Source organism: Melospiza georgiana, chromosome 2 (genome assembly GCF_028018845.1).
Source record: "Melospiza georgiana isolate bMelGeo1 chromosome 2, bMelGeo1.pri, whole genome shotgun sequence".
NCBI classification, from domain to species: Eukaryota; Metazoa; Chordata; class Aves; order Passeriformes; family Passerellidae; genus Melospiza; species Melospiza georgiana.
Window position 1 is genome coordinate 43,398,618 of NC_080431.1, and position 6,000 is coordinate 43,404,617.

A 6,000-nucleotide genomic window follows, 5' to 3' on the forward strand; every position below is an offset into this window, starting at 1 on the left:
TGGAAATGAATGTCTTGGTGAGGAAAGCAGGGTGAAGGAATGAGGCTGCCACTGAGCTTTGAACAGAACGTAGGGATGGTAGAATATAGGAGATTTCAGCCATCGAGATGGAAGTAAATAGTGGTGCAATAAGGAGAAACTGGATTCTAAAGATACTCTTTAGAAAGATGTGGCAAGATACAGCTGCAGCAAACAAACTCATTTGGCAGCGTCCTGGGCAAGCAGACATCGTTCTCAATTCAATTCAGAAGCAACTAATAACCATTTGGCTTCTGTTCACTGTGACCAAACTGATGCTGCAGAATCTGGCTGTTCAGTGATGGGATGATATATTGGAAGCCAGAAATAAGTTTCTACATGGATCTCTTGAACAATCTGAACTCAATTTAACAATTGAAGAGGACAGAGATAAAGTATTACCTTCTTTGTGAGCTGATCAATAACAAGCACACCTCTGGGAAACAGATGCTTCAACAAATGCCAGTATTACCCTTGAAAGCCATTTCAGTGCTGGAAGCTGAACAGGTTCACAGGGCACCTTACACAGAACTTACAGAAGCAGTAAATAATGATAATAATAACAATTATTATTAATAATAAAGAAGTTCTATTTCTCAGCTTTTACGGGTAAAATCTTATCCAATTTGCTTTCAACAACATTGCAAGTGTATATATGGCATATTATGTATCTTATAGAAGATAAGACTCAAGTGATGAATTAAGGGTTTAAAACAGAATCACAGCAAAAGGTTAAACAAATCTATTGACAAACTTGGAGAAAAAAAGTGATTAAAGTACAAAATCAGCTCAATGACTTCAGTATTCAAAATGTGAAAAAAATAAATTCTAACAGCATCCACATGCCTAATTCAAAATCATAATAAAATGCATTTTTGAAGTATGCAGTACTTACTAAATGTTTCCATGACTCTTCTGAACATGCCTTGGGCACTGATGATGATGATGTATCAGTTCCCTCTTGAAGCACCTAGATGCCTAGCATGGGCATAATCTCCTCTTGGAGCCAAAATCTTAGAAATCACATTACATAACCTAGAAGGATAATTGAAAATGAGAAAATACACAGCTGCTAATCCCAACTATTTCCACCATTCCACAGCCCAAGAGTCCAACCACTCATATGCCCTACTGCCAGGCTGAGCAACACACTCTTGCTGTATTTTTGATCCTAATTAGTAAGCATTGCATACTTCAAAAATGCATTTTATTATGACTTTCAATTAGGCACGTAGGTGTTGTTTGAATTCATTTTTTCACATTTTGCTCCTGTTACTTCTCCCCCTTACACATGAAGCTGTAACTATTTAGTATTAGCTTCTACTGATGGAGAGGAGAGTGTAGACCACTGAGAATAAGGAGCAACCTGCATGGCACCCCACATGCTTTCTTGGCAAAGTGTTCCTACCTCTTGCCTTGAGAAGTGGACAGCCCTGGTGTCCTATAACTCCTGTCTTTTAAAGGTACATTAAAAGTGCATCTACATGAGAAGTTTTATATGCAAGATGGGCCTCTGTAGGATTAATTTGCCTTACATTTGAGCTTCTGATGTGCACTTGCCCTCCTAAAGCAGTTTCTTTTCCTGGTGGAACTTGTCATGTGAAAGGATATCATCTGGATTTTGTCACTGCAATGTGGCCTCAGCAGCTGGTGCTCTGTAAAAGCCTAGGGCTGGAAACCAGTAGAAATGTTATTGCTGGCAATGCCGTGGTGAGGTCATGCAGTCCTAGAAGCGCAGCAGATTGCATCATGTCGTGGTGTGGTCCCTCCCTCCTTGCATCGCAGCAATCAGCAATGGAAACACGTTCTGTGATTGGAGCTGCTGCCCTCTGCAATGCACCGCCTCCAAAAGGTCCCAGAAGCCCTGCTGAGGTTCGGGTTTGAAGTGGAGCTGATAAATCAGAGCTGGTAGGTAGGGTTTTGGTTTGAGTGAGGTTTTTGAATTGAGCATGAGGGTACTGAGGAGCCGTCTTACAAAGCTGCAAATGAATGGCATCAGGGATGTTCTGCCTTGCTATACTGAATCTTGTTTTTACAGATAAATTATGCTTAAATCAATTAGCTATTTATTGATTCCTAAGGATATTGTTCTTTTTTATTTATTTTCAGGTGCTACTTGAGTGAAGACAGATTGTGGTAATAATAACTAGAGCTTTTCCTTTTAGTTTACTAAGCCACTATCAGCATTCAGAAAGATTATATTTGGGACTGTATGAGGAGAGTATTTTGTTTGAGAACAGCAGGCACTTACCTTGGGACTCCTGCTAACTCTGGACCTTTCTATAGAACTTGCATGAGTAAATGAGTTGTACAATGCATTTTTCTAATAGTCTGCAGTTGTATGTTTTATTCAAGTTTAAAAATACTTCACCCTTTTAACAAATGCTGCATATTCATCTAAGAAGTGGTCATTAAGGAAAGTGCCACTATATCATTCCTTTGTATTTAATTTGGGGTAGAAAGAGAAAACTGTACTTTGAGCAAGGTTTATTTCTTTTCCAATTTAGGTAATTTCTTTTTTTATCTAAGCTGGCCAAGTTCAATTTAAATCATCGTGTGAATTGTTGGTGAGATGCTTTTATTTGAATCAGCAAGCATTAGGCCACGGCAAATGAGCTTCTGACAAAATGAATATTAGTGCCAGGAGACATCTTGGAAAACTACAGTTTGTTTTTGTGCATCATGAACAGTTTTCAGTGTTAAAAGTTATGTTTTTCTTAAATATTGTTCCATTCAAGACAAAAAGGGTTTCCTGCTTCTTTGATTTTCATTCCATTCTTCTATCACCGCATGTAAAGAACTAAGTTTAACAGGAATGCAGATAAAAATCAAAGTGTTCAAGTTTCATCAGTTCTTCTCCATTTTTTTCTCAACTCAATGACTTTTAGTACTTTATTTTTTCCTAGCTGGTGTAATTTCCAAAATACACATTAGAAAATTCTTATGTGTTTTTTCATATTTGATTAGGCTTTAGCAGTGCAGTAACCAGGGCAGATAGGGCAATAACTAATTAGTCTGCAGACCACAGAGAGTTCAACACAGGCATTTACTTGGCTGACAGAATATTCTTCTGCTCAAAGGCAGAAGAGGAGCTAGCAGGGACTGTGGGGAGCACTTTGGCTGATTCTACCTGCCATTTTCTCTGAGTCAGTGCTTTAGCTGCTAACCCTCCACCACCTGTGGTTCTCCTGCAGGTGTGCAATAGATCCAACACCCGCAAAGAGACACAAGGTCGATGTGTACAAGGCTGCTCACATTTTATTCTTCCCCAATACACTGATTTTACTGAGCATAGGTAAAAGTATTGTCCTTTATATAGGCAAGAGAATAGAGTTTTCCAGGACATAGGAAGGGCTCATTGCTTATGCAAGACAATCACCCTGAATATACACAGTAGGATGTCCTAGGATGTGGCACAGACATAGCCTTCCTTTGATTTTAGCAAAACATGGTCAACCCCCCCCCCCAAACAACAAACAAACAAAATACAAAAATGCACAAAAATCCCAAAATAAAACAAAAAAGACAGCTCAAGCTAAAAAAACCCAAAACCCCAAAACCAACCAATCAAGCAAAGAGGTTGAAGTTGTTTACAATTCTGGAGGGGCGCAGCATCTAGTATGAGTCAGGCTCAGAAGATTTTGTGAAAAGACAACTTCACTTTGCAGACTGAGAGAGAATGACATAAAAAGATTGCTGTACACTGTTTGGACACAGAATTCCTGAACTTTGGTGATTACATATAATTTACCAGTATATTTCCTGCTTTAGAATACAACCCACATGTGACTTCTCATTCATAGCTAATCACAAACTCTTCCTAAGCCCCAGTCACATTCAAATTGCATTGCTTGCACACAATTCCAGTCACTAGTATGTGCTGCCATTGTGAATTATACTTTGTTATTTCAGTCTCTATTCCACTAGCTGTCCCTTTATTCAGATACTCACTGAACGTCTTGTCTGGGAGAGGAAAAGAAGAAAGGTTCAGCCCCAAGATATCTGTCTCTGAAGCAAGTTTCTTCCATTGCAGCCAATAGGTCAGAGTCTCTTTCCACTGGGTGGATACTGTTCCCAGTTCACTGTGTTTCACTGATACATCCAAGGACTTTGCAAGAACAGTTAAGGGATCTTTCGGTCTTAGGAAGGAATGGGATGCTCCAACTCAAGACTTCTTGTCAGATACCCCTAGTTCTCCTTAAAATCAAGATCCTCCAGAGAAAGAATGAATTTCTGAACTGTGAAAGAAGCTTTAAGTGTTAACATGATGTTTCTTTGGAAAATTCCTATTTATTCTAAATTACTCTTGAAAAAAATCCCAATTGCTAAATTTTATGCACCCTACTGTCATGAGGGTTAAAAAAATTTTTTTTAATGTTTTTTCCCATATTTTTCATTCTTGTGTGTGTGTGTTTGCATTCAGATACATATACTGAAGTGGAGATCCTGTTTTGAACTCTTGAGATACTGTGGTGGGAGCCACAACCATGTACCACTCTCCCACAAAAGGATGACAAATGAATACTGATAGGAAGGTGTGCATGCTTTTCTGTAGGGTGTAGGTATTCGTACTTCTCTCTAGAGTGTGATTCCCTTTAAGTCCCAAGACCTGGATAATGGCATGCAGATTGAACCTGCTGAACAGAAATCAAGCAGGTAGCATTTTTTTAAAACATCTGTTGATGTTTTCTGACATTGAGGTGGTAGGAAGATTTGTATACACATGTATACTTAGTTTTTCCAAGACATGCTTTGTTGTGTACTGGAATTTGAAACTACATGGATATCTATTTAAAACTCCACTGGACACTCGTGGTTTTGTTTAAAATCCCATGAAGCCCTTAGCTGCATCCTAAATGAGTTACAAATCTCCAGAAATCTGGCCTTTGGAGGTGAAAGAATCTTGGACAATGGCCCTATTGTTAATCATTATTTCCAGTATAATGTAACAAATGTTCTAACCTTGAAGGAGGCAGGGGACTAAAACCCTAGCCTGCCTCCTTATCCTTTTTCCTTCCAGGTTTTATTCTTTTACAGCTGTAGCAGTACAAAGCAGCTACAACTAAGAATATGAATCACTGTTGCTATTGTCATTAACTTAATGCCCATGTGTAGATTTATCTGCAGACTTTCAGTTTGATAAACTGTTGGCATGTAAATATTTCCTTGAAGAAATTCCAGTCCAGCTGCTTTTGTTTACAAATCTATCAATGGTTAACGCCATAGAATGTATTTTGCCAGTGTCTGAATTATAATTACAACTTCTTTAATTGTGAATTCATTATAAAAGAGGAGGACAAAACTAAATAATAAATATTTTGCAGATTTTTGGAACCATGCCAGCAGCTTTGTCTGCATTAATTTTTTGAAAATGTAAGGACTTACACTTGTAAATCTCCATTCTATTATTCTTTCTTGTTATTTATGTATACAGTTAATTGTGAAGAAACTCTTTCAGAATAATTATTTCATTGTACTTATTTTGTCTTCAGATGTTCTTCTGCTTATTTCTTGTTTTTACTTCTTGACTTCTGCTTCATCATTCTATGGATTTAATTAAGAGTTGATTTTGATCCACCAGTCACAGTAACATCTAAACTGACCTGAATACTGAGTATTTGCAGGTTTGCAAGAAAAAATTTTGAGATACAGATCAAAGAAACTCTGGAATTTTACTTGGCAGCAGGTTATTGGCTTTGCTTGTTGCTGTTTTGACCAGCGATGCAGAGAGCCGTGCTTTGAATTTATTGAACTCTTGCTGGTTTGTATAATTGTTTGTTACAACTTAATTACAATTCAGTACAATTTTCATGGATCAGCTCTGGAGGCAAACTATGAAATTTATTATCCCTAAATTAGGATAGCTAAAAGTTAAATTTGAGCTACATATTATAGACCTATTTATAGCCAATGGACAAAATCCACACCTCAAAATAATAAATCATTTGTTATCAACCCTTGGGTGCCTCTTTTAGGGTTAGA